We start from the raw sequence: 24,711 nt of genomic DNA on the forward strand, positions 1-24,711 counted from the left end.
TCCAAAACCAGAGGGGCACACTCACTTTTCATTTGTTTTTAATCTGATGATACAAACATAAAATTACCTAAGATTTTAATGCTCCTTTTTTTTAAAGGACACATGCTGTTCATTAAGATACTTGCATCCAGTATTGAAGGATTTTTTTTATTATTTTGCCCAATAAAACTCCCCACTAATGCTGTAAAAGTTACTTGTATCTTACTCATTTGTGTTTTATGTTTTAAATAAAAACAATGATTAAATAAAAAAGAGAACTTTAGTGTTTTGCAGCTTTTCATTAGAATTTATTAGTGTGAGCTAACTTCTGCCCTCAAAGAGCAAAAGAAAAATCAACAAAGCTAAAAAAATGTGCGCTTACATTTCTTTTTTTTTTATTTTGTAATTAAATTAATAAATATTGTGACTTTTCTTTTTTTTCACGGTCAGTGGTAGTCTAGCGCTGTGATTGGTCCTTTTCCCGGAAAAGCAGCAGGTCACGTGCTCCTCCCACCTGCCACCGAGAACTAATTTGGGATAATTGAAGTCCAGGTGAGGCTGTTTGAGACACTGTGTTCGGCTTCAGGCCATGTGCACGGCTGTTGTTCAGGTGAGGGAAACTAAAACGCAGTTTACTTATTTCATAGGCTTGGTCATCTATTTTAATATTTTCGTCATGGATTTCTCTTGAAGCATTTCCGCTCGTTTTCTTGTTGAAACTTGAAACCGCTCCCAGATGACGTCATTTTATCAAGTTGGCAGTAAAACGTGATTTATGCAGGAAACTCCACAAACGAAAATACATAATTGAACAGTGAATTATCTGGGGATTCTTGAGTATTTTTGATTTCTATTTTCCTTTTAGTCAAAGACCCCACGGGTTTATTTAACTATTTCCAAACAGATTAGTAATTTTTAAACGTTACTAAACATAACTGTTTACCATATGGCCTCTTTTTTTTTCTTATCAAAGAAACAACAGTCACTGAGACAAATACAAAGTTCTATTAGCTCTAGTTTTTAACAATGATTACATGTATAGTCATGCTAAAAATGGGGAAAAGGTTGATCAATTTGAATAAAGCTTCATACAGAATAAGTTTCAAGTAAATTGACATTATTGTCTGGATCTGTGGTTTAAAGACCCACTCCAATAAAAAATCCTGCTTTTGGTATTTTTGTAGCATTCTTCTCTTAATGGTGGACGTATATAAAAAGATTTAGGAATAAACTTTGTTTGAGTATTTCTTTATTCTAATCTTGATGGATCAGTAACAGATGAAAACATGCTTTTAAAGAGCTAGTATATGTGACGCGGCTAATGTGCCAAAGTCTCCCAGCTGCTGTACATTCAGATGCCTCCGTTTGCAGACGCATCCTTTAACGTCTTACTGTCTGAGCTGGCATCTGGCTTAAAACTGTGCGGCTGGATTGCTCCGATATTGCTCACCATCTTTGTTGCACCAGTATTGTTGGCTTGTTGTTAGGGGCTGTAAGCTTGTGGGAGAACGTGTAAACAAAGGGATTATGGGATATTAGTGGAGGGTTACAGTCCTGCCTACAACTGATGCCAATTTCTAATAAACTCCTGCTGTTCTGCAGAAAACGTCTTAAAAAAATGACAAGCTGTAAGATTTTTTGGCTAAAAACAGCATAATTATAATTAAAAGACCACTGAGAACGATTTCCATAGATTTATATATGGAGTGGGACTTGATTTCTTCAATGTTGCCCACAGGCTTCTTGGCCTCATGAACTCCTCCTGTGCAGGAAAAGGAGACGAAGCAGGATGGAACAAAAACAGATGTAAGTGTTCAGTTATGTTCAAGAGTTTTTAAATGTAAAGCTGCACAGAGTACTCACCATAAATTACGCTTTAAATGAGCCAATGTTCCTGACGGTAACAAAAATCTCCTTTTTAAAGAGAAGAGGCTTTTTCTATTATATATGGAGCCTTTTTAACCAAGAAATAATTTAAAATTCACAAGATCTGGCAGTAAGTTGTAGAACAAAGTTAAATTTCAAATACAAAAACAAATAAAATACATTTTAATGAGGTCTAGGTAATGCATAATTTGAAACTTGTTTGTTAAAAATCTGCACAAAGATTAAAATGTATTTTGTAAATGGTGATGTAAAAAAAGTATTGGCTGTTATTTAAGCAGCATATGCATGTTTTTCCCTCTAAAGCAGAAATTTGGAAAGCAGTCTTTTAAATTAACTAATTTCTTACAAACTTATATTGATTCATACCTAATTTATAGGTTTAACTACGACTAATCAGTTTCTGCTTTCCTCCATTTTCAGCATTGAGTTGTATGTTCTACCTTAACCTTAAAAATGAATGAAAAACATGAATAAAAAGGAAAATCCTTCAAAATGTTGTTTGATGCCATTTTAAGAACAGGAAGTAAAAAAAAAAAACTGAATTAAATGGTAAATATTCCTGAAACCTCATAACTGTTATTTGGTGCCTTAGGAATAATGCGCCTAAATTTAGAAAATTAGTCTAAAAGTGAAGACATGAGGCAAATAAAATATAGAAATGAAGCCTAAAACGCTCGTTTTTTTTTTTACCTATAGCCATTCTTAGGACAAATATGAAATACTGAATACTTGTTGTAAATCCATATAGTGGCCAGCCCAGACACTCTAAATGCTGTCCAACAGAATAAAACTTGAACGATGCACTTTGATTTTCACTTTTTTTTCTTTTTTTCTAACCAAGATAATCCTATTGAGATCTAGTCATTTTTTTCTTGTTCTCTCCCCAGGAAGATCTTCAAACTGTAAGTGCCTTTATTTGATTGGCTTCTGCTTGGCCGCCATGCCGTTTCTCTTCTTTTGGCTTCTCTGTCATGACTTACTTTTTGCTTAAAGCTTGCTGAGCATTGAAGGTGCCTTCATCCCACTTTAAGAATGTTTATAGTAACCTCACATTTGCAGTATAAATGTATAAACATTTATGTCTATTTTCAAACTTTAATATTATATCAAAATGGTTGATTACTATTAGTCAACAACAGGGGTCTATCATAGTAGGTTTAAGGGCTGTCATCTGGACTTGGTTTTTAAAGTTGAAGACCTCTTATCCAAAAGGCTTTGTCAATTCTATCAAAGCCTTTTGAATAAGAGGTAACGTCTTCTAATTTTAAAAACAAAGTCCATATGACAAGCCTTAAACCTACAATGATGGAGTCAACCAACATGGATAAATGACTCTTCATAGACAACAGGGGTCTCCTACTTCTGTCATTTGCCCGTACTCGCGCCTCGCTCAATCGTTGCGCTCAACTTTGCGAATTTTCATCATTTTGAAGAATTTCATTTTCATCCAGATCTTCAAAAGGTATGTGAGGTGTACACGCACGCACAAACACGCGCACACACGTACAAAGGAATTGTAAATACTGTATGGAAACCCATGTATTTTGCTACTAAGTTGCATCCCTGTCTCGGCCGCCGTGCCACTCGCTCCCCCCCCCCGGCCGCCGTGCCACTCGCTCCCCCCCCCCCCTGGCCGCCGTGCCACTCGCCCCCCCCCCCCCCTGGCTGCCGTGCCACTCGCTTCCCCCCCTGGCCGCCGTGCCACTCGCTTCCCCCCCCTGGCCGCCGTGCCACTCGCTTCCCCCCCCTGGCCGCCGTGCCACTCGCTTCCCCCCCCTGGCCGCCGTGCCACTGGCTCCCCCCGTCCCTGGCCGCCGTGCCACTGGCTCCCCCCGTCCCGTCCTGGCCGCCGTGCCACTCCATCCCCTCCTTGCCCCGTCCTGGCCGCTGTGCCACTCGCTTGCACCTGTCACCATTTGTTTAACTCTGTTCTTACATCACTGTATGAGTGTTCCGATTGACTCATTATTTTTCTTAGCATTTTCCGGTTATTGTAAAATAATCCTTCATCTTTCAAAGGCACCTTCAATTGCATTTTGTGTCAGTGGCTGTTCTTCTACTATTCCTATCCCTTTTTTTCTTTTGTTAGATGTGTGTCTAGGAATTAGGTCAGATATTGAGTAGGCCAGCTGCCAAAAATGTAAATGGAGAGGGAGGCATAAAATTGGTCACTAATATCTATAACACTTATTAGTCAACTGTGGGCTGGAGCTGAATCAGAAAAGGAATTATTGGTAAGTGAACATTTGTATGGTTGAAGGATCTTCAGCCTTTTCATGGTCATTTCTGCTTGGCTACATTTGGCACACTGCCCTTCTTTTTCAGGCAAATCTACGAAAGGTAAGAACTATTTTTGTTTTTCTACATACTTGCAAAGTTTGGGTTTTTGTACTGTTTTATTTTTTTTTTCTGCCATACTCAGTTTGTGTTCTTGTTGGTGGAGCAGTTACATTGGTGTGGTCCTACAATATTTAGGTTTGTGAAGTAATTTCCGTGTACTTTTTGTTGCGATGAGTTTCAAACAGCCTTAGTTTGAAATTGATGTAGCTTTGGAATCTTTGTTGAATGCTTTGAAAAGCCCAGCCCACAGCCAGGAAGTTTAGTGAGGGAGGATTGCATGCATCTTTTGCCACAACCACTCTCTGCAGGTGATTTTTCAGTTACTACAACACACATTGGTGGAATGCTTTGAACTCTCATGCTGGTGATCCTATTTATTTTGGTTGGGTCTCTTGTTTTTCTTTCTAAGAGGGTCACTTGTTAAATCTTACTCATTACTTTCTGGATTGTCAGGTTTCTGTTAGCTGTTTTCTGTGTGAGGCTTGGGTTTTCTGTCCTTTAGACTCCAGTCTTTCTGAACGACCTCCTTAGATTTGATTTTAAGATCTTTAAAAAGTAAACCTTTTCTTCTGGGCTTTTCTCTCATATCATCCTGACTGAATCTTTACTAAGCTTTTGCTGGATTCTGTTCTGTTTGAATCTTTATAATACTGATCTAGTTTTTTTTTTTTCCTTTTATTTTTTATACTTTTTAGTGTTCTGTTTTGTCTGGTGGCCTTTAAGTTGTCCTGTTCCACCATACTCTTTTGGCTTCTTTGCCTTCAGCTCCTTGTCTTCTGGATTTCCTTATCCTGTCTGGATTTGTTATCTAAAAATCTTTGCAACCTGATTTGGTTGAAATTGCTCTCCACAGGTTCCTGCCCCCCGTCCTGCTGTCTGTCTGATCCAACTTGTAACTAGGTGATGCGCTGAATTATTTTTCCCCTCTAGCGTCTATACTCAACTTTAATCTCCAACAGGTGTTCCAGTTGACTACAATTTTTTGTTTTTATTGCAGGTGTTCCAGTCATTCATCTAATTGCAGTTGGTTACTAATTTATTTGTCCTTTTTGATCTTCCAGTTTTTCCCCCCTAAACCTTGTCATTACTAACTTCTCATGTCTATCTGGTATAATTTTGCTGAAAGTCATTTTTCATTAAGGATTTTCTCAAAATTGCATGAAAATTAACTTTTTATTGAATAATTTTTTTTTCCAGATTTTGTTAAACTGCATTTAAAAATGAACTTCACCAGCTTGTCATGAAGAGGAACCACCTCATCACTACTGCAAAACTAATCCCAATTGCAGAGTATCAATAAAGACTCAAATTGACTGTTTGTTTTGGAATACTGATATTGAAGGATACACTACTGTATACCTTACTGGAGCTTTCAAACCAAAAAAGTGGAGATGTCAAACCATCTTTTGGAAGCTGCATCAAAAGCAATTGCTGCAATCAAACCAAAAGGGATTCATTGAGCAATTGTGTCCGACACTGGAAACACACAAACATCTGGTACACTGTCCTAACAAAACTTTCTCTGTTGGGAGTCCTCTTGGAGTTGTCTTTTTTTTTAATTAAAAACCAAAAAAACTCAATGCTCCTTATGGGATCTGCTTGTATAAAACCCAGTAAACCTGTAAGGTAACCACAAATTAAAAAAAAACATGAAAACATCGGTCTAAACCTAAAAAAACTGAAAGTTCTGCGTGTGTGCTGAAATTGAAGACTGGTGCCCTATGGAACACTTGAAACCACATACAAATGGAAAGCTGGGTATCCATGAAAAAAATGGAAATCTGTATCTGTAATGCAACAGGAACCTCTGCATTTCTAAACCCAAGAAGGGAAACTGAATGTTGGAAGCCATTGAATGTAATGATCTGATACAGCATGCTAAATTTGAAAACCCATGCCCTATGGAGCTCTTAACACAAGAATAAAACCAAGCTCTATGAAAGTTGGTATGTGCAGCAAAATGAGGAAATATTTGCATCCAAATGGCGGCAAAATGGTCTGGATTTCTAAACTCATGAAGGAAACTGGATGTTGAAAGATACCGTATGAAATAAAGATAGAATGCATGCATGATGTTCTGAAAAACCAACTCCTCTATTGGAACACTTGAAACCACATCAACATGTAAAGCTTGTGGAAAGGCCCACGGGGGGAAAAAATGGAAATGCTTGCATCCAAAGTGGAACAGGAACCCCAGGATTTCTAAACCCAAGGAAGGAAACTGGATGTTGAAACCCATTGAATGGAATGAAGATTTGATGCATGCATGAATGCATGCTTAATATAGTAACTGATGCTCTTTAAAACACGTGACACCACATTGAAACAGAAAGCTTGTGGAAAGCTGGGTATCCACGGAAAAAAGTGGAAATCATTGCACCTAAAAGGCAACGGGAACATTGGTTTTCAAAACCCAAGGAAAGAAAGTGGATGTTGGAAGCTATTGATTTGAGTGGTGATGGGATGAATTAATCATGTAATTGTAATCTGATGCCGTATGAAACACATGAACAAAGAGAAAAAATAAGCTTTTGGGAAGCTTGTACGTGAAGAAAAAAATTTGAGAACGGTGTATCCGAAAAAGAAACATGGATTTCTTAACCCAAGGAAGGTCACTGGGTTTTAAAAAGCAACAGGTACCTCTGCATTAACCCAAGGAAGGAAAGTGAATATTGGAAGTTATTGACTGGAATCAAGATGGGTTGCATGCAAGCTGTAATTAAAAAACTGATGCCTTATGGAACTCTGGAAACCACATATATGAAAAGCTGGTATGTGCAGCAAAATGTGGAAATATTTGCATCCAAATGGCAGCAAAAGGGGTTGTTGAAAGCTACTGTATGAAATAAAGATGGAATGCCTGCATGGTGTACTAAAAAAAAACCTGCCTTTTTGAACACTTGAAACCACATCACTATGTACAACTTGTGGAAAGACCCACAGGCAGAAAATTGAAATACTTGCATCCAAAGTGACACAGGAACCGCATGTTTTCTAAGCCCAAGGAAGGAAACTGTTGGAAACCATTGAATGGAATGAAGATGGATTGCATGATGTAATTGAGAACTGATGCCTTATGGAATAAAACATTGGACACCAGAACAAAAAGGAAAACTCTTGGAACTGGTATATGCTACAAAGCGGATTGCTGTGTATCCGAAAAGCAACAGGAATGATTGCATTTCTAAACCCAAGGAAGGATTGTGGATGTTGTAATCCAATTGAATGGAATGCATATTTGACGCATGCAAGCTGAATTTTAAAACTAATAACCAATAGAGCACTTTAAACCTCCTTCAAATGGAAAGCTTGGGGAAGCCTAATACCTACACAAGTGGTGATCTTTGCATCCAAAAAGCTACAGGAATATCTGGACTTCTTAACCCAAGGAAGGAAACTGGATGTTGAAAGCCATTGAATGGAATGAAGATGGGATGCATGCATGCTGTAACTCAAAACTGATGCCCTTTGGAACACTTGACGCCACATTGAAATGGAAAGCTGGGTACCTACAGATAAAATTGGAAATCTTTGCATCCAAAAGGCAACCGGAACGTCTGGTTTCCTAAAGCCAAGGAAGGAAACTGGATGCTGGAACCCATTGAAAGGACAGAAGATGGGATGAAAGGATGATGTAATTAAAAACTGAGACCCTATGGAATAATGAAACCCTTGACACCAGAACAAAAGGGAAAGCTTTTTGAATGCTGGTATGTGCAGCATAGCGGAAAGCCGTGTATCCGAAAAGCAAGAAGAATTTCTGGATCTCTAAATCCAGTGAAGAAAACAGAATATTGGAAGCCATTGAATGAAATGAAGATGGGATTCATTTATGTACTTGAAAACTGATGAAACACTTGAAACAAGAACAAAACGGAGAGCTCTTGGAAACCTGGTAAGTGCAGCAAAAAGTGGAAAATTGTGCATCCAAAAAGCAACAGGAATATCTGGACTTACTAACCCAAGGAAGAAAACTGGATGTTGGAAGCCATTGAATGGAATGAAGATTTGATGCACGCATACTGAATCTGAAAACGGATGCCCTATGGAAAACTTGAAACCACATCAATATGGAAAGCTGGTGGACAGCTGGCAGTCATGGCAAAAAGTGGAAATATTTGAATCCAAAAGGCAACAGGAACATTTGGATTTCTGAACCCAGGGAAGGAAAGTGGATGTTGGAAGCCATTGAATGGAATGAAGATTTGATGCACGCATACTGAATCTGAAAACGGATGCCCTATGGAAAACTTGAAACCACATCAATATGGAAAGTTTGTGGACAGCTGGCAGTTATGGCAAAAAGTGGAAATATTTGAATCCAAAAGGAACATTTGGATTTCTGATCCCAGGGAAGGAAAGTGGATGTTGGAAACCATTGAATGGAATGAAGATTGATGGATGCAAGCTGAGTATGAAAACTGATACAATATGGAACACTTGACAACACATTTAAATGAAGAGCTTGTTGAAAGCTGATACCCACAAACAAATGTGCAGGTATCTCTGGATTTCTTAACCCAAGAAAGAAAAGTGGATGTTGGAAGCCACTGAATGGAATGAAGATGGATTGCATGATGTACTTGAAAACTGATGCCCTAGTGAATAAAGAAACGTTGGACACTAAAACAAAAAGGAAAGCTCTTGGAACACTGGTATATGCAACAAAGCGGAATGCTGTGTATCCGCAAGCAAGAGGAATTTCTGGATCTCTAAACCCAACGAAGAAAACAGAATATTGGAAGCCATTGAATGAAATGAAGATGGGATTCATTTATGTACTTGAAAACTGATGAAACACAATGAAACACTTGACACAAGAACAAAACGGAAAGCTCTTGGAAACCTGGTATTTGCAGCAAAAAGTGGAAATTTGTGCATCCAAAAAGCAACAGGAATATCTGGACTTCCTAACCCAAGGAAGGAAACTGGATGTTGGAAGCCATTAAATTGAATGAAGATTTGATGCACGCATACTGAATCTGAAAACGGATGCCCTATGGAACACTTGAAACCACATCAATATGGAAAGTTTGTGGACAGCTGGCAGTCATGGCAAAAAGTGGAAATATTTGAATCCAAAGGCAACAGGAACATTTGGATTTCTGTACCCAGGGAAGGAAAGTGGATGTTGGAAGCCATTGAATGGAATGAAGATTTGATGCACGCATACTGAATCTGAAAACGGATGCCCTATGGAACACTTGAAACCACATCAATATGGAAAGTTTGTGGACAGCTGGCAGTTATGGCAAAAAGTGTAAATATTTTAATCCAAAAGGAACATTTGGATTTCTGTACCCAGGGAAGGAAAGTGGATGTTGGAAGCCATTGAATGGTATGAAGATTTGATGCATGCAAGCTGAGTATAACTGATACCCACAAAAAAATGTGGAAATCTTTTCATCCAAAAAAAGCCACAAGAATGCCTGAATTTCTACAACCAAGACAGGAAACGGAACGTTGAAAGCTATTTGGTGGAATATAGATGGGATGCGTGCATGATATAACTGAAAGCAGATGCCCCATGGAACACTAGACACCCCATTGAAATGGAAAGCTTGTGGAAACCTGACATCTACAGAAGTGGCGATCTGTACATCCAAAAAGCAACAGCAATATCTGGACTTCCTAACCCAAGGAAGAAAACTGGATGTTGGAAGCCATTGTATGGAATGAAGATTTGATGCACGCATACTGAATCTGAAAACGGATGCCCTATGGAAAACTTGAAACCACATCAATATGGAAAGCTGGTGGACAGCTGGCAGTCATGGCAAAAAGTGGAAATATTTGAATCCAAAAGGCAACAGAAACATTTGGATTTCTGAACCCAGGGAAGGAAAGTGGATGTTGGAAGCCATTGAATGGAATGAAGATTTGATGCACGCATACTGAATCTGAAAACGGATGCCCTATGGAAAACTTGAAACCACATCAATATGGAAAGCTGGTGGACAGCTGGCAGTCATGGCAAAAAGTGGAAATATTTGAATCCAAAAGGAACATTTGGATTTCTGAACCCAGGAATGGAAAGTGGATGTTGGAAACCATTGAATGGAATGAAGATTTGATGCACTTATGCTGAATATGAAAACGGATGCCCTATGGAACACTTGAAACCACATCAATATGGAAAGCTGGTGGACAGCTGGCAGTTATGGCAAAAAGTGGAAATATTTGAATCCAAAAGGCAACAGGAACATTTGGATTTCTGAACCCAGGGAAGGAAAGTGGATGTTGGAAGCCATTGAATGGAATGAGGATTTGATGCACGCATACTGAATCTGAAAACGGATTCCCTATGGAAAACTTGAAACCACATCAATATGGAAAGTTTGTGGACAGCTGGCAGTTATGGCAAAAAGTGTAAATATTTTAATCCAAAAGGAACATTTGGATTTCTGAACCCAGGAATGGAAAGTGGATGTTGGAAACCATTGAATGGAATGAAGATTTGATGCACTTATGCTGAATATGAAAATGGATGCCCTATGGAACACTTGAAACCACATCAATATGGAAAGCTGGTGGACAGCTGGCAGTTATGGCAAAAAGTGGAAATATTTGAATCCAAAAGGCAACAGGAACATTTGGATTTCTGATCCCAGGGAAGGAAAGTGGATGTTGGAAACCATTGAATGGAGTGAAGATTGATGGATGCAAGCTGAGTGTGAAAACTGATACAATATGGAACACTTGACAACACATTTAAATGAAGAGCTTATTGAAAGCTGATACCCACAAACAAATGTGCAGGTATCTCTGGATTTCTTAACCCAAGAAAGAAAAGTGGATGTTGGAAGCCACTGAATGGAATGAAGATGGATTGCATGATGTACTTGAAAACTGATGCCCTAGTGAATAAAGAAACGTTGGACACTAAAACAAAAGGGAAAGCTCTTGGAACACTGGTATATGCAACAAAGCGGAATGCTGTGTATCCGCAAGCAAGAGGAATTTCTGGATCTCTAAACCCAACGAAGAAAACAGAATATTGGAAGCCATTGAATGAAATGAAGATGGGATTCATTTATGTACTTGAAAACTGATGAAATACAATGAAACACTTGACACAAGAACAAAACAGAAAGCTCTTGGAAACCTGGTATTTGCAGCAAAAAGTGGAAATTTGTGCATCCAAAAAGCAACAGGAATATCTGGACTTCCTAACCCAAGGAAGGAAACTGGATGTTGGAAGCCATTGAATGGAATGAAGATTTGATGCATGCATGCTGAATCTGAAAACGGATGCCCTATGGAACACTTGAAACCACATCAACATGGAAAGTTTGTGGACAGCTGGCAGTTATGGCAAAAAGTGTAAATATTTTAATCCAAAAGGAACATTTGGATTTCTGTACCCAGGGAAGGAAAGTGGATGTTGGAAGCCATTGAATGGTATGAAGATTTGATGCATGCAAGCTGAGTATAACTGATACCCACAAAAAAATGTGGAAATCTTTTCATCCAAAAAAAGCCACAAGAATGCCTGAATTTCTACAACCAAGACAGGAAACGGAACGTTGAAAGCTATTTGGTGGAATATAGATGGGATGCGTGCATGATATAACTGAAAGCAGATGCCCCATGGAACACTAGACACCCCATTGAAATGGAAAGCTTGTGGAAACCTGACATCTACAGAAGTGGCGATCTGTACATCCAAAAAGCAACAGGAATATCTGGACTTCCTAACCCAAGGAAGAAAACTGGATGTTGGAAGCCATTGTATGGAATGAAGATTTGATGCACGCATACTGAATCTGAAAACGGATGCCCTATGGAACACTTGAAACCACATCAATATGGAAAGTTTGTGGACAGCTGGCAGTCATGGCAAAAAGTGGAAATATTTGAATCCAAAAGGAACATTTGGATTTCTGATCCCAGGGAAGGAAAGTGGATGTTGGAAACCATTGAATGGAATGGAGATTGATGGATGCAAGCTGAGTTTGAAAACTGATACAATATGGAACACTTGACAACACATTTAAATGAAGAGCTTGTTGAAAACTGATACCTACAAACAAATGTGCAGGTATCTCTGGATTTCTTAACCCAAGAAAGAAAAGTGGATGTTGGAAGCCACTGAATGGAATGAAGATGGATCGCATGATGTACTTGAAAACTGATGCCCTAGTGAATAAAGAAACGTTGGACACTAAAACAAAAAGGAAAGCTCTTGGAACACTGGTATATGCAACAAAGCGGAATGCTGTGTATCCGCAAGCAAGAGGAATTTCTGGATCTCTAAACCCAACGAAGAAAACAGAATATTGGAAGCCATTGAATGAAATGAAGATGGGATTCATTTATGAACTTGAAAACTGATGAAACACAATGAAACACTTGACACAAGAACAAAACGGAAAGCTCTTGGAAACCTGGTATTTGCAGCAAAAAGTGGAAATTTGTGCATCCAAAAAGCAACAGGAATATTTTGGACTTCCTAACCCAAGGAAGGAAACTGGATGTTGGAAGCCATTAAATTGAATGAAGATTTGATGCACGCATGCTGAATCTGAAAACGGATGCCCTATGGAACACTTGAAACCACATCAATATGGAAAGTTTGTGGACAGCTGGCAGTCATGGCAAAAAGTGGAAATATTTGAATCCAAAGGCAACAGGAACATTTGGATTTCTGTACCCAGGGAAGGAAAGTGGATGTTGGAAGCCATTGAATGGAATGAAGATTTGATGCACGCATACTGAATCTGAAAACGGATGCCCTATGGAACACTTGAAACCACATCAATATGGAAAGTTTGTGGACAGCTGGCAGTTATGGCAAAAAGTGTAAATATTTTAATCCAAAAGGAACATTTGGATTTCTGTACCCAGGGAAGGAAAGTGGATGTTGGAAGCCATTGAATGGTATGAAGATTTGATGCATGCAAGCTGAGTATAACTGATACCCACAAAAAAATGTGGAAATCTTTTCATCCAAAAAAAGCCACAAGAATGCCTGAATTTCTACAACCAAGACAGGAAACGGAACGTTGAAAGCTATTTGGTGGAATATAGATGGGATGCGTGCATGATATAACTGAAAGCAGATGCCCCATGGAACACTAGACACCCCATTGAAATGGAAAGCTTGTGGAAACCTGACATCTACAGAAGTGGCGATCTGTACATCCAAAAAGCAACAGGAATATCTGGACTTCCTAACCCAAGGAAGAAAACTGGATGTTGGAAGCCATTGTATGGAATGAAGATTTGATGCACGCATACTGAATCTGAAAACGGATGCCCTATGGAACACTTGAAACCACATCAATATGGAAAGTTTGTGGACAGCTGGCAGTTATGGCAAAAAGTGGAAATATTTGAATCCAAAAGGAACATTTGGATTTCTGAACCCAGGAATGGAAAGTGGATGTTGGAAACCATTGAATGGAATGAAGATTTGATGCACTTATGCTGAATATGAAAACGGATGCCCTATGGAACACTTGAAACCACATCAATATGGAAAGCTGGTGGACAGCTGGCAGTTATGGCAAAAAGTGGAAATATTTGAATCCAAAAGGCAACAGGAACATTTGGATTTCTGATCCCAGGGAAGGAAAGTGGATGTTGGAAACCATTGAATGGAATGGAGATTGATGGATGCAAGCTGAGTTTGAAAACTGATACAATATGGAACACTTGACAACACATTTAAATGAAGAGCTTGTTGAAAACTGATACCCACAAACAAATGTGCAGGTATCTCTGGATTTCTTAACCCACGAAAGAAAAGTGGATGTTGGAAGCCACTGAATGGAATGAAGATGGATCGCATGATGTACTTGAAAACTGATGCCCTAGTGAATAAAGAAACGTTGGACACTAAAACAAAAAGGAAAGCTCTTGGAACACTGGTATATGCAACAAAGCGGAATGCTGTGTATCCGCAAGCAAGAGGAATTTCTGGATCTCTAAACCCAACGAAGAAAACAGAATATTGGAAGCCATTGAATGAAATGAAGATGGGATTCATTTATGAACTTGAAAACTGATGAAACACAATGAAACACTTGACACAAGAACAAAACGGAAAGCTCTTGGAAACCTGGTATTTGCAGCAAAAAGTGGAAATTTGTGCATCCAAAAAGCAACAGGAATATCTGGACTTCCTAACCCAAGGAAGGAAACTGGATGTTGGAAGCCATTAAATTGAATGAAGATTTGGTGCATGCATGCTGAATCTGAAAACGGATGCCCTATGGAACACTTGAAACCACATCAATATGGAAAGTTTGTGGACAGCTGGCAGTCATGGCAAAAAGTGGAAATATTTGAATCCAAAGGCAACAGGAACATTTGGATTTCTGTACCCAGGGAAGGAAAGTGGATGTTGGAAGCCATTGAATGGAATGAAGATTTGATGCACGCATACTGAATCTGAAAACGGATGCCCTATGGAACACTTGAAACCACATCAATATGGAAAGTTTGTGGACAGCTGGCAGTTATGGCAAAAAGTGTAAATATTTTAATCCAAAAGGAACATTTGGATTTCTGTACCCAGGGAAGGAAAGTGGATGTTGGAAGCCATTGAATGGTATGAAGATTTGATGCATGCAAGCTGAGTATAACTGATACCCACAAAAAAATGTGGAAATCTTTTCATCCAAAAAAAGCCACAAGAATGCCTGGATTTCTACAACCAAGACAGGAAACGGAACGTTGAAAGCTATTTGGTGGAATATAGATGGGATGCGTGCATGATATAACTGAAAGCAGATGCCCCATGGAACACTAGACACCCCATTGAAATGGAAAGCTTGTGGAAACCTGACATCTACAGAAGTGGCGATCTGTACATCCAAAAAGCAACAGGAATATCTGGACTTCCTAACCCGAGGAAGAAAACTGGATGTTGGAAGCCATTGTATGGAATGAAGATTTGATGCACGCATACTGAATCTGAAAACGGATGCCCTATGGAACACTTGAAACCACATCAATATGGAAAGTTTGTGGACAGCTGGCAGTCATGGCAAAAAGTGGAAATATTTGAATCCAAAAGGAACATTTGGATTTCTAAACCCAGGAATGGAAAGTGGATGTTGGAAACCATTGAATGGAATGAAGATTTGATGCACTTATGCTGAAAATGAAAACGGATGCCCTATGGAACACTTGAAACCACATCAATATGGAAAGCTGGTGGACAGCTGGCAGTTATGGCAAAAAGTGGAAATATTTGAATCCAAAAGGCAAAAGGAACATTTGGATTTCTGATCCCAGGGAAGGAAAGTGGATGTTGGAAGCCATTGAATGGAATGAAGATTGATGGATGCAAGCTGAGTATGAAAACTGATACAATATGGAACACTTGACAACACATTTAAATGAAGAGCTTGTCGAAAGCTGATACCCACAAACAAATGTGCAGGTATCTCTGGATTTCTTAACCCAAGAAAGAAAAGTGGATGTTGGAAGCCACTGAATGGAATGAAGATGGATCGCATGATGTACTTGAAAACTGATGCCCTAGTGAATAAAGAAACGTTGGACACTAAAACAAAAAGGAAAGCTCTTGGAACACTGGTATATGCAACAAAGCGGAATGCTGTGTATCCGCAAGCAAGAGGAATTTCTGGATCTCTAAACCCAACGAAGAAAACAGAATATTGGAAGCCATTGAATGAAATGAAGATGGGATTCATTTATGTACTTGAAAACTGATGAAACACAATGAAACACTTCATACAAGAACAAAACGGAAAGCTTTTAGAACACTGGTCTATGCAACAATGCGGAATGCTGTGTATCCGAAAAGCAACAGGAATATCTGGATTTCTAAACCCAAGGAAGGATCGTGGATGTTGGAATCCATTGAATGGAATGCATATTTGACGCATGCAAGCTGAATTTGAAAACGGATACCCAATAGAGCACTTTACACCACATTGAAATGGAAAGCTTGGAGAAGCCTAATACCTACACGAGTGGTGATCTTTGCATCCAAAAAGCTACAGGAACATCTGGACTTCTTAACCCAAGGAAGGAAACTGGATGTTGAAAGCCATTAAATGGAGTGAAGATTTGATGCACGCATACTGAATCTGAAAACGGATGCCCTATGGAACACTTGAAACCACATCAATATGGAAAGTTTGTGGACAGCTGGCAGTTATGACAAAAAGTGTAAATATTTTAATCCAAAAGGAACATTTGGATTTCTGAACCCAGGGAAGGAAAGTGGATGTTGGAAACCATTGAATGGAATGAAGATTGATGGATGCAAGCTGAGTATGAAAACTGATGCCCTATGGAACACTTGACGCCACATTGAAATGGAAAGCTGGGTACCTACAGATAAAATTGGAAATCTTTGCACCCAAAAGGCAACCGGAACGTCTGGTTTTCTAAAGCCAAGGAAGGAAACTGGATGCTGGAACCCATTGAAAGGACAGAAGATGGGATGAAAGGATGATGTAATTAAAAACTGAGACCCTATGGAATAATGAAACCCTTGAAACCAGAAAAAAAGGGAAAGCTTTTTGAATGCTGGTATGTGCAGCATAGCGGAAAACCGTGTATCCGAAAAGCAAGAGGAATTTCTGGATCTCTAAACCCAATGAAGAAAACATAATATTGGAAGCCATTGAATGAAATGAAGATGGGATTCATTTATGTACTTAAACTGATGAAACACAATGAAACTCTTGACACAAGAACAAAACGGAAAGCTCTTGGAAACCTGGTATTTGCAGTAAAAAGTGGAAATTTGTGCATCCAAAAAGCAACAGGAATATCTGGACTTCCTAACCCAAGGAAGGAAACTGGATGTTGGAAGCCATTGAATGGCATGCATATTTGATACATGCAAGCGGAATTTGAAAACTGATATCCAATAGAGCACTTGACACCACATTGAAATGTAAAGCTTGGGGAAGCCTAATACCTACACAAGTGGTGATCTTTGCATCCAAAAAGCTACAGGAATATCTGGACTTCTTAACCCGAGGAAGGAAACTGGATGTTGAAAGCCATTGAATGGAACAAGGATGGGATAAACTATAATTTAATTGGAAACTAATGCCCTATGGAACACTGCACACCCCATTGAAATGGAAAGCTTGTAGATGCGTGACACCTACAGAAGTGGAGATCTGCATTTCCAAAAACCAAAAGGGATCTTTTGATTTCTAAACCCAAAGAAGGAAACTGGTTGTCGCAAGCTTTTGAACTGAACGAAGATGGGATGCATGCAAGCTGTAAGTGAAAACGGATGCCCTATGGAACACTTGAAAAATATTTAAAACGGAAAGCTTGTGGAAAGCTGGTATGTGCAGCAAAGCGGTAAATTGTGTATCCGAAAAGCAAGAGGAACATTTGGATCTCTGAACCCAAGGAAGTAAACTGGATGTTGGAAGCCATTGAATGGGATGAGATGGCATGCATGGATGATGTATCTGAAAACTGATACCCAATGGAACACTTGACACCCTATTGAAATGAAAAGCTTGTGGAAACCTGATATCTACAGAAGTGGAGATCTGTGTATCCAAAAAACGAACAGGAATCTCTAGATTTCTTAGCCTAAGGAAAGAAAGTGGATGTTGGAAGCCATTGAATGTATTGAAGAAGAGGATGCATGTATTATGTCATCATCCTTATTGATGAATAGCAAGTGCCCTGTGACATGTTGCAAAATCAGATGGGTTTTTCCTGGAGCTGGTGAAAGAATTCCAAGTATCGTGATCTAAGTCGAGGATAGGATGTATATCAAAGGCCTGTTGCCAAGTTCATCCATTTGCCACCACTCCCACAAGACGGTTCTAACTGCCCTTTACTGGTCTAACTGTTACTCAAGTTTGAGCTGGCTGTTCACAAGATTATTTATTTGCACTGAATTCAACAAGTGAACTTACTGGTTCGTTAGATTTCTGTAGTATCACAGCACTGCTATGTAAAGGATATATTTAAAGATTTATTTTTGACAAAACAACCACTGTTAACTTTATTTTGTCAAGCTTTGTATAGGCTTAGATTTTTAATATTCATAGCTTTTTTGTGTTGTTTATTCTGTCCTTTATTGTATCCATAAACAACTGCATCAATTACAGTATGGCATGTTTGTGATGCAACACCTCGTCATTCGTTCTGGTAAGACAACGTGGCAATTCAGGATTCAAATCTGTATCACAGTTGGAGTTTTCAGAGTTCACAGGTTTGGGATTCTTTCGCCATCACCTCCTTTATAGTCATCTTGACTTGTCTGAAAAATTTGGTAAGTGGCTTATAAAGACTACCTGGATACAGTTGCCTCATCCATTTTCTGATCCTATGGAAATTTCCTTCAATAATTTACTGCTTGTCTTGGGTTTGACTTGTGGGGGTGAAGTTGAACCCTTTTTCAACATCCCACCCTTATGTGAAGCACAACTGGAACTTGCATCTGGAGTAAGTTGATGGAATTGTAAGTGTGCGTCTTCCCATTGCCTTTCAAGCAATGTTTAAGAGAAACCACACCAAATTTCATGGGGACTTGCATGGTAAGGTACAACTTGAATAAGAATCTTCTTTTCAGGATAGTTTCCTCAAGGTTTGGTAATACATTGGGAAAACGCTGGAAAACATTTCTTTTAAATTTCACAATCGTAGGTACATCTGCAAGATGCATCTGTACATCTTGCACCTTTATGTTGGCCATTGTGGGATGGACCATTCTTAAAGCTTTTTATTTATTTTTCTTTTTTCTTTGCTTTTTTTTTTTGGTTTCTAATTTAATTTCTCTTTTGTATGTGTCAGTTAAGGACTGCCAAAAATGTTCCTTTTGATGCAACTTTAAAACTAAAGGTGATTTGAATGGTCTTTTTTTAGGAGTAGGGTCCTAACCCTAGGAGAGCGAGGGAAAAAAAAAGATCGGTAAGTCTTAAAAGTTGCTTAGTCAACAACTCCTTGTACTAACAAAATGGAATTTCTAAACATATCGGACAAGCATGAACAGATCTCATCTTTCGTATCAAAGAGTGGATTCCCATATTCGGAAGGGAAGTGCATCCTATTCTTTGCCAAATGGAATCTATTGAAAAGGCAAGAATTTAAATGGCAAGTGTTGGACACGGACTCTGAGAACCTATGTCTGGATTCAAAAATAACCACTTCCATAGAGTATTTCAAGAGAGGAAAAACACCTAAGACTGAAAGACCAAGGCTTTTGATGAAATGAGATCTCTCAAACTGGATTGCACTGACTGTCTTCAACCTAAAGAGTTGCCAAATTGGAGAAACCAAATTGCCTGTAAATACTAAAGAAATGTAAAAATGTACTGAGATGGTCTTGTTTTCCTTAAAGCTGAAGGCCATTGCATAATTTAAAGGATATTCATGTATTTGCTGAAGGGATTCTTTTAATGCAGGTATTAAGTCTGATTTTTGGATCCCAGGATACATCTACAGATTCCATCCTTCCAGAGAAATGGATGTAGGAAGGGTAAGTTATGAAACTTGCTGTGCATGCTGACTGACCAAACTTTAATCCGGTAACTGAAAATAAGTCAGAAGGAAAGTTTAACTAGGAAAATGGGTTGGTAGATATTGAATGATTTCAAATTCCACTGCTTTGCAAATGTTCCAAAAACTTGGTTTTAAAATATATCTAGAAAATGTACTTTTTACTGATAAAAGCTACTGTAATTCAGAAGTAATGTTTTGGTTTGTGTTTTACAGTTACATCCATATAGTGGAAAAAGGTGGCAGACCATCAAAGATTGAAGGTAAGTTTAACTTTAAGGTAACTTTAAGGTAAGGTAACTTTCTTTAATTTACATTTGTTGTTTCATACAATAAATGTTGACTTTTCTACACAGATCTGGAAAGTAGCTGGAAGCACCATAGATGCAAGATGCGAAGAACGTCAAATAACAAGGTAACTTTTATGTTTTTATTATGTTATATTATATGAATTGACTGTTTGGAGAAAGGCCAGTCCTCTGGCTCCAGCTTTACCGGCAATTTAGGTGTGATAAAACATGGATAATTGGCATGCTTTGAAGCTGAGAAATCTTATCTTATTCCAGTTTTTTTTTTGTCTTTTAATAAGGGGAGGGTAATGATGGAAAAAACAAGAGTAAGTGACGGGCTATTTCTTTGTGTGCAAGATCAGTCTGATTAGCAAGTAAATATTGGCTGTTTTCAGTTATCACTTACGACGGAGTTTTAGGGCCACCAAAAAAAAAGGAAAATTACGACTTTTTTCTCGTAAATTTACGAGAAAAAAGTCATAGATTAACAAGGAGAAAACACCGAAGTTGTCCGTTTATCGGAGCATCGCTTGAAGATGAAAGATGAGGAGGCTTTTGTTAAGCTTTATTTCCGGATTATTATAGGTTTAAAACAAAGACATTCTGAACCTTTGGCGACTCAAAATCAGATTATTGTCAGTGGAGCCGTCTTTCCGGGGTTCAGAGTCAGTAAAGCGGAGTTTCATCTGTAAAATAAGGAGCTCAGAGACACGTTTGGGTGTAGAGGACCGCTGCAGCCTTTATTTTCCTTTTCATTCACAAAACCTTAAGTTCATCTGTCACCTTACGTCATGAACCTGTCATCAGATCCGAACACCAATGCGGAAGTAAACGTCCCGTTATATCATTAAACAACAACGATGAATGAAAATAGTCTATTATATTAGCATTAGAACGTTGAAAATTCCAAAAAAGTGATCCTCCTCCTCAGACGGAAACGTCACACAAACGTAGAGATCTTGTTTTTGGTGGAAGAAGAAAGGATTGAAGTGGAAAGCTGCAGGGACACCGATGGCTTCATCGGGCTGCAGGGATCCTGCAAACCAACCATCAATAAATAAATCTTTAATAAATTGTAAATCAAACAAATGAACTTCCAGATATTTGGAACGTTCAAGCTCATTCAGCTCATCTGTTCAACTGAGTTTAGTCGGTCTGCTCTGTTGCTGTGCGGCGTTCACCTGCTGCCCTGCATGCTCACTTCCACTTAATATCGTAAATTTACAAGTTTTTTTCTCATAAATTTACGACTTAAAATCTTGTAAATTTATGAGTTTTTTTCTCATAAATTTACGAGATAAAAACTCGTAATTTTACTTTTTTTTTTTTTTTTTTTGGTGGCCCTAATACTCAATCGTAATCACTAACCTAGCATGAAAAAGTATTACTAAAACGTGTTAAAAAGAAAAAAGCCATTGTAAGTAGTTTGCTCACACCGTTTTTAAAACAGTCTGTTTGGGTTTCTAGGAAATGTTCACTGGATCTGGGAAATATTTTCAACTGCGGCAACTGGAGCGCAACCATCAAGAGCCAGTGAAGCTGGAGTCTGTGGAAAAGGGACATCTGCGTTTGCTGGAGGTGTGCAAATGTGATTCTTTTCACCATTGTAGGAAAATATTTTACAATTATGGGTGGCAGTACTATCATTAGAAAATATACTAAGACTGAAATATTGATTGTCCTGGACCAAGTCTGTAAAGCACTATTTTATTGTATCTATTTTTGTGTTTTTACTTATTTAGACTCAAAGAAAAACTCCAACCATTTCCGGCCACAGATGAATTCTTCAACTCCAGAGTAGTCTTGGGAATTAATACCTTGAATGAAGATGGCCACAGGACCTGCAAAACCTTCAATTACATACAAATTTGCTTGCACCAATGGGTTGAATGAGCAGTGGATTAGTCAAGTACAATTTTAGTATAAGGCCTGGTCAATAAATGACCAGGCCTTATTGTGCCTTTATTATTTATTTTTTTATTTAATAAAAATCCAACCCTACTAGACCCAATCGACGTCTTCCTCGGCATTTGCTGGATTATTTTTCTCCGGCATTTCCCTCATTGACGCTGCTGTCCAATGTGGCTGCTGTTGGAAATATCTATCTTTCCAACCCCTGCATCGGGCCAGATGATGTGAATCTGCCAATTTTTACTTTGAATGCTGTCTGAAAGTTGATTATAAAGGAATTGTTTTAAACCTTTTTTGTTTTATTTATTTATTTTGACTGACATAGGTCAAGCTTGAATTTTTACTTCCGAGCTGCTGCTACTTTATCACTTTACAGTCAAGGACAAGGAATTGTGACTATTTAACTTGATATAAATTTAAAAACCTCTCCCAATTTTCTATCAACTTGTTTGAGCTCATCTGTTCAGTGTTTGCACTCTCCTAAATGACTGAATATTGCCTTTAATTACCCCTTTTTTAATTTTAATTTTATTTTAATTTTTTTTTACAAAACATGTTGTTAGAGTTTTAAGTCATGCAGTTACAAATCTAATGATTAGCATTTTAAATCACCGTACACATCTTGTGTAGCATGCAACAGGTCCAAAACAAATATGTAGACACATTTTATCTTGTGGTTTTTGTCCTAAAAAATTTGGTGTTGCTCTCCAATAACAGCTGTTTTTATTTTAACTGTTTTGTGCATTTATATTCCTTGTTGTCCCTTTCAGTCTAGTTTTAAGCCTTTATATTGAACTCAGCCTTTTTTTTAAATGTTTGTTTTTACTTGTTTGAATTTAATTGACATGTATTTTGAATAAAAAAAAACTGTTTTCTCGCATGTAATGAACACATGTAAAAGATGAACTGGAAAGTGTACAAACCAAGCCAAAATAAAACATGGATCTGTGTGTTTTTGGTATGTAGAAATACACATTTTTAAATATAAAGCTCTGTTTGTTGGTATTTAAAATGCAATAATCTTGGCACATGAAAAACGAAAAGAATACTGTCCGGTGTGTGTGTGTGTGTTTTTTTTTATTTTTTTATTTTTTTTTTTTATTAAAGGTATACAGAATACAGCATATTTTCAATGTTTGGTATGCAATAGCTTATTATGGCTGGGTTTTTCAAGGTTTTGACCGAAAAACTTCCATTAGCTAGGGTATTGAAGACAACACATGGCTAGGTCTTTAAACGTGATCGACCCCAAAATGCACCCTGGCCAGTGCTTTATAAAATCAATTTATTATTTGTATAGCACCTTTTAAGCAGAAGCAACCAAAGTGCTTAACATAAAATCAGAGACAATGTGATACAATAATCAATAAAAGCAATAAAACAGTAAAAGAATAAAATTAACAAGCTGACCCACTAAATCCGCTCACTGGAGTTAAAAGCCTGGCTAAAAAGATGAGCTTTTAAAAGTGACTTAAAATCACTGACTGTTCTGGCAGACTTCACAGAGAAGGGGAGAGCATTCCAGAGTTTAGGACCTGCAACTGAAAAGGCTCTGTCTCCCCGAGTCACAAGCCGAGTCCTGGGAACCATTAAAAGCATTTGATCATCAGATCTTAGGACTCGACATGGATGATACACATGTAACAGCTCAGAAAGATACAGCGGTGCCAGACCAAACATTTAAAAACCAAAAGTAAAATCTTAAAAGTGATCCTGAAAGACAGAGGCAGCCAGTGAAGAGAGTGTAAAAGTGGAGTGATATGCTCACACCGTCTGGTCCCCGTTAACAGGCAGGCCGCCAAATTCTGAACCAGCTGGAGACGGCGGAGCAGAGACTGGTCGATACCACTGTAAAGAGTTACAGTAGTCCAGTCTGGAGAAGATCAAGGCATGAATCACTTGTTCCACAGAATGAGGAGGTAGATATAGCTTGACTTTACTTATTAGCCTCACGTGATAAAAACTAGACTGGACTGCAGACTACTGCACTGACCTGCCTGTCAAATTTAAAATGCCTGTCGAGGTTTACCCCAAGATTCCTAATAAAATGAGCATCTGAGGGGTTCAGGGGGCCAACAGCACTACAGCAGTCTGTCAGCAAGTCAGTTTTTCCAAAAACGAACACATCTGTCTTGTTTTTGTTCAGACAGAGGAAGTTCAGCTCCATCCAGGATTTGATTTCCGCCAAGCACTTCTGTAAATTGCCAAGACCCTCAGCTCCTCCAGACTTTAAGGGGACATAGATCTGGATGTCGTCGGCGTAGCAGTGGAAGGAAGCATATTTCCTAAAAATGGACCCCAGTGGCAGCAGATAGAGCGAGAATAAAGGAGGGCCTAAAACTGAGCCCTGGGGTACACCATGCTTGAGTGAAGCTTCTGGAGAAGAGTACTGTCCAACTTGGACAGAAAAACTCCTGCCACATAAATACGACTTGAACCAACTGAGTGCTGTGCCCTTCACACCAACAGAGTGCTCCAGTCGGGATAATAAAACACTGTGATCCACTGTGTCAAAAGCAGCAGTAAGATCTAAAAGTATTAAAACAGTGGAGGCCCCAGAATCCACAGCTAAAAGGTCATTACACACCCTGAGCAGAGCGGTTTCAGTGCTATGACAGGATTTAAAACCAGACTGAAACTTCTCAGAGATATCATGTTTTGTTAGATGGTCCTGTAATTGAAAATAAACCACCTTCTATAGAATTTTTGAAAGAAAAGATAACTTTGAAATCAGCCTAAAGTTTGAAAGAACATTAGGGTCCAAGTTATGCTTTTTCAAAAGGGGCTGCACAACAGCATGTTGCAGCTGGCACACATCCCGAAACAAGGGAAGAGTTGATGA

The 24,711-nt window shown here is 38.6% G+C and overlaps 1 long non-coding RNA gene across 3 annotated transcripts; it reads left to right on the plus strand.

Moving 5' to 3' along the window:
* The first annotated feature begins 451 nt into the window (after nt 1-451).
* On the plus strand, nt 452-22,909 carry LOC105354507 (uncharacterized). 3 transcript variants are annotated; one of them, XR_002290639.3, is made up of 8 exons: nt 452-589; nt 1,718-1,785; nt 2,754-2,768; nt 19,036-19,648; nt 19,885-19,931; nt 20,025-20,083; nt 21,426-21,536; nt 21,701-22,909. It is a non-coding gene; the product is annotated as an uncharacterized LOC105354507 (long non-coding RNA). The 3 variants fall into 3 exon arrangements; XR_013657597.1 differs by having other exon boundaries at nt 498-531; XR_013657596.1 differs by lacking the exons at nt 452-589; nt 1,718-1,785; nt 2,754-2,768 and having other exon boundaries at nt 3,648-19,648.
* The last annotated feature ends 1,802 nt before the right edge of the window (nt 22,910-24,711 follow it).

This window comes from Oryzias latipes, chromosome 8, assembly GCF_053564925.1.
Source record: "Oryzias latipes strain Hd-rR chromosome 8, Olatipes_Hd-rR_3.1".
In the NCBI taxonomy this organism is placed as follows: Eukaryota; Metazoa; Chordata; class Actinopteri; order Beloniformes; family Adrianichthyidae; genus Oryzias; species Oryzias latipes.